At 40.4% G+C, this 10674-nt stretch overlaps 1 pseudogene; it reads left to right on the top strand.

The window, feature by feature from the left end:
• LOC110314318 overlaps positions 1-7802 on the top strand; it is a 159301-nt pseudogene extending 151499 nt beyond the window's left edge.
• The last annotated feature ends 2872 nt before the right edge of the window (positions 7803-10674 follow it).

Genomic DNA, 10674 nt, shown 5'->3' on the forward strand with positions numbered 1-10674 from the left:
CCCTCCCACCCCCCTCTCTCTGTATGTGTGTATACATGTATCACAAAGTATGTATAGACATTAGTGAACACCCTGCAGAATCCAACCATGTCAGCAAACTTCAGGCATTAAGTTTGGCAGCAAGCACTTTTACTTCTGAAGTCAGCCAGCCTTCTAATCCTTGAAGCTCTTAACAAGCAGACTTTTTGGTGTGGTGGGTGGAACTCAGGGCTTTGGGCAAGGGAAGTAAGTGCCCTACTGCTGAGCTAGATCTCTAGGAGCCAAAAGCAGATACATTTGACTGTTTGTTTTCCTTTCATTTCTTTCTTTGTCCTCCACAGTCCATATGTAGTGTTGGCTTATGGCTACCCAGTTGCACCATTCAGAAGCATCAAAACTTACCCAGGCTGTGGTCTGCTGTGGTTCTACAGTTCTCCACATCCCTGAGTCATTTGAAGAATCAGTGCCCACTCCTTGAAAGTCTGTCCTGTGATTTTGGTTTCTGCATTTACCTCTTTACTCACTGGTTATTTCTTTACTTTGAGATAGGATTGCATTACATAGCATCACAAAGCCCCAAATTCACAATTCTCCTGCCTCCAGCTATTATGGCCATGCACTGCCATGCCAGATCCCCCTTCTCCCTCTATAGTCATTCCCTTTTAGTCTCTTTCATGGATTTAAAAAGAACCCTGGGGTTCTTTTTAGGCCTCTTCCTGTTTTCTTTCGTATAATTATTACTTCTTTTCTGTCTTCTGTAAATAATATTCACGCTTCAATATCCATCTCAATGTTTTCTTCCACAAAGTAGCATCTAAGTAGACATTCACTCCTGTCTGTTATCTATCAATTCACTGAACACTTCTGGTGTTGGGAGAATCAGTACTTCCAATTAGTATGGGTTGTGGCAGGCATGTGTACTAGACCAGATATGGAGACTCCATCTGACAAAGAATATTGTTTAATTTGTGGGATAATTGATTAGAAAATTTGATAATGATGAAAATTAAATCTTATGCAATTATAGTTAGTGAGTTTCTGTTTTGTTTGTTTTTGTTTTTCAAGACAGGATTTCTCTATGTAGCCCTGACTGTCCTGGAACTTGTTCTGTAGACCAGGCTAGCCTCAAATTCACAGATATCTGCCTATCTTTGTCTCCCAAGTGATGGGATTAAAGGTATATGCTACCACCACATGGCTTAGTTATTGAGCTCAGTTGTCAAAATTTGTGAAATTTTGGACCCATGAGATGCCTCCATGAGTATCAGTGCTTGCTTCTCAAGTCTAACAATCTGATTCGGATCCTTGGAACGCATGAAAAAGAGTGAACTGACTTAGGCAAGTTATCCTCTGACCTTCACATATGCATCATGGCATGTATGCACCTCAACACACACACACACACACACACACACACACTACAGACACATATGTACAGTAATAACAAGTAAGATATTTTAATTATGAAATTACATCTAAAAAGGGATATGATTAGATATTCTAGTTGTTAGTTCAATCAGAGTATTCTGTCTTACTTTACATGTTAGATAGATCCTATGTCCCTGGGTGTAACTGTGATCTCTTGACTTTGGAACACAAAAGCTCTTCACAAATATTGAATAAATGGAGATTCTCTTGATAGCTTATTCCATGGATAGCAATAAAAACTAGTGACATCTAAACTTTTTAAGTGACTTCTAAACCAAATGAAAAAGTTCAAAGTGTAAGATGGCTTTAGTCTACATCAAAATACAACTTCCAGTTCTATAAAAAGTGCATAATAGTTAAAATCCTGGGCTTTCTTTAAAACCTAGGTTTAAAGCTCAGTTGTGCCATTCATTAAATATGTGACCTTGCATTCACTATTCAGCCTCTCTGTGAGTTTATGTTCTGACCCATAATGTCTTTAAACAATTAATGAAAAGCACTTATCATTATGAATCCCAATGGTACACTTGAAATTTTTCCTGAGCAATTATTTGCTTACTGGTTTGCCATCTTCAGGTTCTGGAATGAAAATGGTACATTACCAAAACTATGACGCTTATGTTACTTCATGTACTGCTTTGTAATATTTACTTACTTAGTGTGTGAGGTGGTGCACATGCCAGGGTGCACATATGGAAGTCAGAGGACAACTTGTAGAAGCCTCTTCTTCCACCCTGTGGATCCCAGGATTTGAACTTAGCTTGTTAGGTTTGGTGTCAAGTGCCTTTACCCACTGAGCTAGCTTACTGACCCAGGCTTCTATTGTTTGAGACAAAGTCTCTTGTAGCCTAGACTGGCCTCAAGCTCATTATGTAGCCAAGAATGAAGTTGGCCTCTGGATCTTTCTTCCTTTACTTCCTGAGTGTTTGAATTACAGGCACTCACCACCTCCGTTGTTTTATCAAGCCTAGGAAGTTGTGCCTGTAGGCAAGAACTCTACCAGCTGAGCCACATCCTCAGACCTCACTTAACAAATGTAAAGTGTGAGTTCTGTAAAGAATACCTTGAAAGCTTTGCAAACCATAAAAGCCACTTGAGAACTTTTGACTGATGGTTTCTATGTTGTTTTTGTTTGTTTCTTAAAGACAGGCTTTCTCTCTATACCCCCCCCACCACCACCCCCACCCCCGGCTGTCCTGGAACTCACTTTGTGGACCAGGCTGGCCTCAAACTCAAGAGATCTGCCTGTATCTTCCCTCCCAAGGACTGAGATTAAAGGTGCATACCAGTATGCCTGGCTGGCTTCTGTATATGTAATTCAAGAAACAGCTCATGTCTTAGTTACCTTTCCATTGCTGTGAAGAGACATGATGACCAAGGCAACATAGAGAAGAAAGACTTTATTGGGTGATTGTTTACAGTTTCACAAGGCAAGTTCATGATCATCATGGTGCCAAGCTTGACCACAGGCAAAAAAGACAGACAGACATGGTACTGGGGCAGTAACTTATTCATAAGCACGAAGAAGAGAAAGCTAACTGGAAATAGCACGGACTTTGAAACCTCAAAATCCACACACACCCCCTAGTGATAAACTCTTTAATGAAGCCACACCTGCTAATCCTTCCTTAAATAGCCACCAACCTGGGGGGAGGGGAACCAAGCATTCAAATATATGAGTTTATGGGGGCCATTGTCTTTCAAACTACTATATCATAACTGCTCAAATGAGTCTTTAGAAAGTGACTTAACACACCAATTATTATCCATTACAAAATGGTAAGCCCTGAAAACATACATACAAGTAACATTATACAAACTAAATGGGTTATATTAAGAATATATATGTATATACAAATAGATATATGTGCACAATAACAGTTGAGGAAAACAGAGACTGTGAATTTGTAGGAGAGTGAAGAGGGATGTATGTGAGGGTGTGGAGAGAGGAAAGAGTAGGGAGAAAAGTTGTAATTAAAATAGAATCTCAAAAATAAACAATAAATAAATGTGCAAAAAAAAAGGTGACATAGAGAACATGTGTAGGATCTTGTGTCTGATCTCCAGCATTCTCCTCTACCCAAATAAGACTTTTAAAGTGACCTAGACATAGTATACCTCACTAACTACAGCAGTTCAAATCAAATAACTGTAGATGAAAGGGGAAACTGTAGTTTTGCTAAACCTTCATATTGGAAACTGGCCATTGTATCTGTCAACGATTTGATATTCCTTGGTAAAGACATAACCCTGAAAAAGATACTGATTTGGCCAACTGTACTCAAACAGGTGGCGAGACTTTTGCTTCTCTTTCTCCCCGCTCTGCCATTGGACTACAAGACCCAGTCTTCATGTTGCTATGCCATCATTTTCAGCTGAGACCTTTTATTTTCTTTCTAACCATTTCAAAACTTCTGTGGCAATTAAGCTTAAAAAAGATACTAACTTATACTATTTTTGGTTTTGTTGTTATTTTTCAAGACAGGATTTCTCTGGGCAGCCCTGTCTGACCTAGAACTCAGTCTATCGACTAGATTGCCCTCTGTCTCCCACGTGCTAGGATTAAAGGTGTGCATCACCACTGCCTAGCAACTTCTATTTTATAATAAAAGCTTGATCTAACAGAAGTTAGCTTCTTAAGTACTATAGTGAGCAACTAAAATTATGATATATTAATTTTCTGTTCTATATTATCACTAGCTCCTGACTCTTCTCTTGCTACACCAGACTTGCCAGTTGCACTATACTTTCAAAGCACTGAATCTTTATGTTCTGAAGTGACAGAGATCTAGTCATCTCTTGTTCCTGACTTTCAGGACCAGGGTGTATGCTCCCTCACGTTGGTGGATGAAAAGGGGTAGTGATGTGATCTGAACTGCAGCTCTTTAAGTCTTGTGATATTTATGAATCATATTGATTCATCGGAAACTTTATGGTGCTGTAGAAAGTTTCTACTGGTGGTTTCTGTTATAGGCAAAGAAAAAAAAAAAAAAGGTTAAAACTGAATTCAGTTCCCAGCTTCCATGTTAGGTAGCTTCCAACCACTTGTAACTCCAGATCCAGAGGGATCCAAAGTCTCTGGCCTCGACAAGCACTGGTATTCATATGCACATACATACCCCTACACAGCCATACACATATACAATCTAGTGATTTAAAATTGGAAGAATGTTGAGAAGGAATAGAAGAACAAAAGTCCCTGGAAGCTGATATTCTCCTAGAATGATTGACAGCTGTGATTTCTCATTTTTCTCCAAACATCAGCTTTCATAGCAACATTTCAATAATAATGGGTGCTAAATTCAGGAGGCACCATCACGACATATCTATGGTTGAATAATGGACATTAGTCTGGATGATCCAGGATACTGATTACTATGATAGGAAGCTATATTCTCCTCATTTTAAATTTCATTAAATTTTTATCCCAATTTTGAACTTAAAACATCTGTCACATACCACTGCTTTGGAATAGCCTTAATTATGATATTCAGGAAGATTTTAACTCCCTATTCAGCAGATGCCCATATCAAAGGATGTCTCACACCAAACACAAATCTGATCAAATGATCACGGTAGAATTTGTCCCTGCATACTTTGACAATTCAAAAGCTTCTAACCTTTCAGGAAAAAAGGAAGGAACTCCTACACCTTGAAATATCACAACCTTAGACAATGCTAATTGTCTCTAAAGTGTGATCACATGTGAATTGCCAGACCCACAGCCAGCATTGCTGTGATGAGTGAAACCAGACTTCCTGTTGAAGGGCAAGCCCAGAGAAAGATTCCAGCTACAGTTTTCCTTGCAAAGGTCTCCACCCTGTAGCAGAAAGGCTATCAGGTTTTGGCTTTACAATTGGACAATCACTTGTCTCAAAACTCCCCAGCCTGCTGAACGGTATTACTGACCTTCTGGTGACCTCACACCTACTCTTCAAACTTGAGCTCAGTGCTTCTGACCTAGCATAATAACTAGGAGAGATGAGGAAGGGAAACCTATCTAGATAAAGGTATTGTCAACAGAGAATCTGCTAGTTTTCACAAAGAAGCTTGGCTAAGAAAGAAAATCGCCTGGTCTTCTATGGTTTAAAACCTAGCGTCTACCCAGGTTTTCCTTCTTAATAAATATTGCAAGCAGTGATGCATAATTCTAACTCTGTCTTCGGTCTACCAAGAATACATGCCAGTTAGAGTGCATTTTTCTTAAGTAATGCATGAATCTCTTGTGACATCACTAATTTGTCATATTCCTCAATAGAACTGATTCAACACAGGTATCACCTAACCATTCGAGGTACTAAGTGGTGGTCCGATGAGCATCTCATGTTCTCTGACCGCAAATTGTATAAAATAAGCATTAATTTGAACAGAGCAGAAGTAGAAGAAAACTAGTGTTGTTCCACTCAACTATATAAAAGGACTATGTTGTATGATCTTTAAATGACATTGAAAAAGATGAAGAGATCTCACTTAAGTGACTAAGCACCAGCCCAGGAAACTGAGTTCCTAGGTGTGATGGTTTGAATGAAAATGACCCCCGTAGGCCAGTAGGGATTGGTACAATTAGGTCTGGCCTGGATGGAGGAAGTGTGTCATTGGGGATAGGTTTTGAGGTTTCAGATGCTCAAGTAGGTCCAGTGTTACTCTATCTTCCTGCTGCCTCAGGATATAGAACTCTCAGTTCCTTCTCCAGCAACATATCTGCCTGCAGGCTGTCCTATTTTCCTGCTATGATGTGAATGGATTAAGCCTCTGACTTGTAAGCCAGTCCCAATTCCTTTATAAGATTTGCTTTAGTCGTGATATCTCTTCACAGCAATAGAAACATAACCAAGACACTAGGTTATATTCCTGGGGGTATGACCTTGAACTAGTAACTTGAAATCTAATTTTTCAAATTTGGGTTTATAACTGCTTTAAGTTTGCTCTGATGTGAAGCTGTATATTAGGTTTTTCAGAAAATTAGAGCAGATATGAGGTAGGCAGACAGATTGTTATAAAATATTGTCTCATATACAGAATAAAAAGCTCAGGAATGGTACAGTCCTGTCCAAGACAAAATGTAGCAGGAGACTGATATCTGCTCAAAAACAGCTCCAAGCCTACTGGATGACAAAAAACAGACTCTCTTTCTCAGCCTTTTAATTCTATGTGGGCCTTCAGTAGTTTCGGTGTAGCCACTAACACAGGAAAGAACCATTTTCTTTTCTTAGTCTGGTAATTAGAATGCTCATCCCATCCAGAAGCACACCCCCAGACACACCCAGAATTATGTTTAACTACACTTTGAATTGGCATCCTGTAGCCCAAGCCAAGTTAATGAATACATTTAATCATCACATCATAAAACACCTCTAAACTATAAAAATTATTTAAATAGCTTCCATAACTCTAGTAGCAATCAGAAAGAACTGTTATGTAAACCACTCTGCCAGTGTTTGATTGTTTTCCATCTGAAACCCATCTTATACTTCTGTTTTAGAATGGGGACTGCATAGACTACATTTATTCTCTCCCAATTGGCTCCTTGTTGGGCTCCAAGGCTCTGATGACAAGGACACAAGAGAGAAAGAGAGGGAGAGGGAGAGAACTGCAAGGCTTCCACGGTATGTTTATTGTTTCTACAAAGATGACTCAATAATCCATCTTTAAAATTCTAGCAACTGCTGGTTCACTGGGAGCCAGCACCGAATCCTGATTCTCACATTTTTGGAATTGACAAAACAAGGCTTATTCCATCCCTCTCAGAGGAACAGTATGAGCCCACCAGCAATACTTCCTTGCATCCAGCTCCTTCCTCTGAAAATCAGCAGTGATGTGCTGAAACCTCTTCTGAGTGTGGGCCTATATGCCAACATGATACAGGCAATTTCTCACTGGGATTCTCTTCTCAGGGGATTCTAGGTTGTATTAAGTTGACAGTGTATGAAAACAAGTATGTAAAGTTTTCCAAGAATAAACCAGAACTTCCCCCAGGGTTGATCCCTGCGGCCACCACACTGGTCACCCCATCGAGACCTGAAGGTGGTGAAGCAGGCCTCTCCAAGACAGGCAAACACAACCTGAAGCGGAAGGAGAAGAGGCAGCAACAGGAGAAAGATGCAGAGGCCTTGAACAGGACTCTTGATAAGGTGTCTGGGAGACACAGCCCAGACGCCTAGTGCTTTCCACGGCCCATAGGCCATCCCTCTAACTGCCTCTGATCCATCCAACTCTGCCGTCACCACAGAGAAAGCCAAGACAATCAAAAACCTAAGAAGCTGCGACAGGTGGAGGAGCTGCGGCAACACATCCAAACCTGGGAAGTCAGCCAGCCCAGCAGACAACAGCAGGAGAAGCTGGCTCAGCAGAGGGTTCTGGAGGGAGAGCTGGAGGACTTGGAGTTGGGCCTGTGAGGCTCCAGGAATAGGGGAGTGGACTGCAGAACAAACCATGGGATGCTCTGGAGTCAAGGGAGTGTGGGCCGCAGCAGTCAGGAGGGGCACTCCCATACTGGCTCACCTCCACTTCCTGTGGCCCGATTTGGTCTTTCAGAGCCTAGGTTCTCCTTCATCCCTTTCCATATTTCTCAGCTCCTGTTTTTGGACTTTCCCCTTCCATTCCACCGTTCACACTCTGAGAGCAACCTGAGGTACCTCTGCTGCTGATCTGGGTGCCTTGTCGAAAAGGAAACTGGTGGGTGGGAGTCTGTTAGAGATCTGAGGCTGAGGGTACACGGAGTACCCAAGTTTGGGAGTCTTGGTTCCGGTTCACAGTGTATAAGCACTTCGCTGGCCGTCCCGGACCTCTTCCCTGCCCCCCCTTTTTTTCTTAAAGAAAGACTAAATTCAAGTAGACAAAAAAAAAGCCAAACCAAACAAAAAAAAAAAACAACAACAAAACAAAGCAAAAACCCTCTTTGCATCTAATATTCAACAGTGTTTCCAACCACCATACCAAATGTTTCCATGTTCTTCATACATAAACAGTCCAAGGCATAAAAGGCGTATGATCAGATCTATCAGAGCAACAACTCCACTGTTTTTATTAATTTCTGTTTTGGTTTCATTTCTGGTGCTATGGCAAAATACCTTGAACAAAAATAACTTAGGGAAGAGATGGTATATTGAGTTTACAGCCTTAGGTTACGGTCCATAATTTTGGAGAAGTCTGGGCAGGAACATGGGAAGGACATGACCATGGGTGAATGATCTGGACAGTCCCTCACTGAGCCTCTCTTCCAAAGTAATTCTAGTTTGTGTCAAGTTGAAAATGATAACTAATCATGATACATATTTGCACTTTCCAAAGTAACCAAACTAGTCAGTGATAAATACATAAACTCTAAAACACATGAAATTTACTACAAAGCTATTGTTAAGGAGAGAGGTCTTGGTGGTGCACATCTGCAATCCCATCACTTGGGAGGTGGAAGTGGTAAAATCAGGAGCTCAAGATCATCCTTGACTGTCTAGTGAGTTCAAAGCCAGCCTGGGCTACTTGAAGCCCTATTTCAAAAACTGAAGGAGAAAAGTTTTATTAGAGGAGATAAAGGGGAGAAAGAGAGAGGCTGATATTCTAGACAGGAATTTAAACTGGTTTGTGATACAGGAACTGTTCAAAATATTTATTTTATTTACAGATGTAAGGCTTGAAGATTCAAGAAAGGAGACAAATACAGTCATGGATCAGAGAAGGAATGCTGGGTATGAAATAAGAAAGGCACTTTCATGGTTCTCTAGAGAAAAAAAAGACATGATACAGCTGGACTTAAATACTGTATGTAGTAGGAAAAGGGAGGATGGAGGGTTGAGGAAGTTGCATCTTTGAATTGCAGGATTACTCATAATGTGAATTGCTGCTTGAATTACCTTTTGTTAGAGGTAGTAATGGGCTTAGGGATACACAGAAGGTAGGGCAAAGGTGAGGATTAGAGACTGAATCTGTAGCAGCGCAGTTGTGTGTGGTTGTTTTCTCTTGAAATACACTTAGAGAAGACAAAAGGTTAGATTAATACAAATTTATGTTGTACCAAGAAGGTTTATTGAGAGGTTTAAGAGATTGGTCAAAGGAGATGCTATAGGAGAAGAGATAGAACAAACTGTGAGAAAAAAAGAGGGTGAGATCATGGAAAGGAAAAGAAATTGTGATCATAGAGCACATCCTATAGTTTTAGACTCCTGGAGTAGATTATTTCTACAATATGATAAGGTATAATGCATGGCTATGAGTGTGAAGTTTAAGGAGGAGGACAGGAGAGACCACTGTAAGTGAAGTCAGGAGAGTAAGTAAGTATTGTGTGGATTTTAACCTTCAACATTACATTCACTATATTACTTTTGAAATATTTATCTACCTATCTATATCTCCTTCCTTCCTTCCCTCCTTCCTTTCTTCCTTCCTTCCTCCCTTCCTTCCTTCCTTCCTTCCTTCCTTCCTTCCTTCAACTAGAAAACCAGATCTGGTCTCTAACTCACTACATAACACAGGCTGGCTTAGAACTCACAATCACCTTCCTGAGTGTTGGAATTACAGATGTCACCTACTATTTCCAACTGAATATTGCTTATCAGTCAAAATGTGAGTTGGAGAGAAAACAAGGGTCTGGGATGTAGGTCTACAGGGAATGTTAGGGAGTAGCCACGAGGTTGCCAGATGAAATTAAAATGACAGAGGAGAAGAGTAATGGTCTGAAAACAGTAATTAGCATCTAGAGAAAAGATCCTATCACCAGACCCTACCTACAAAAGGCTAGGAGCTTGAGCCTGCTGCCTGGCTGCAAAGGAAACAGAACCCTTGGGGCTTCCATTGTTAAGTTCTGGGGTCTTTGAAGTCCCTTCTCCTTAGACTGAACTAAACACAGTTCCTTTCACAATCTCATCCTAAACTCACTTCTCCAAACCATTTCTTCCACCAACTCTGTGGATATAGCAGGACAATTTTTAATTGATAAAAATCAGAATTTAACATTAAAATATCCAATCAAGCCCCCACCCTGAGCTAGGAATATATATACTTTATCATAGATACATGGGATTATGCCTAAATGACATTATAGAATGCTCCTTGGGAGTTGCTGTTTTTGAAAGATAACTCAAAACCAAATATATAGATTGCTGAAAACACTTTCTCATATGCTATGGTAATTTAGAAGTTGGTCATGTTCATCGATGAAGGCATGTTGATGCTGCGATTACTCAGCTCCATCCCATTAGCCATTCACTCAAATAGTCATCCATCCCTGGACAGCTACTAAGATTACAGCTCTGTACTTTGGTTCTGTGACAG

Source organism: Mus pahari, chromosome X, assembly GCF_900095145.1.
Source record: "Mus pahari chromosome X, PAHARI_EIJ_v1.1, whole genome shotgun sequence".
Classification (NCBI taxonomy): domain Eukaryota; kingdom Metazoa; phylum Chordata; class Mammalia; order Rodentia; family Muridae; genus Mus; species Mus pahari.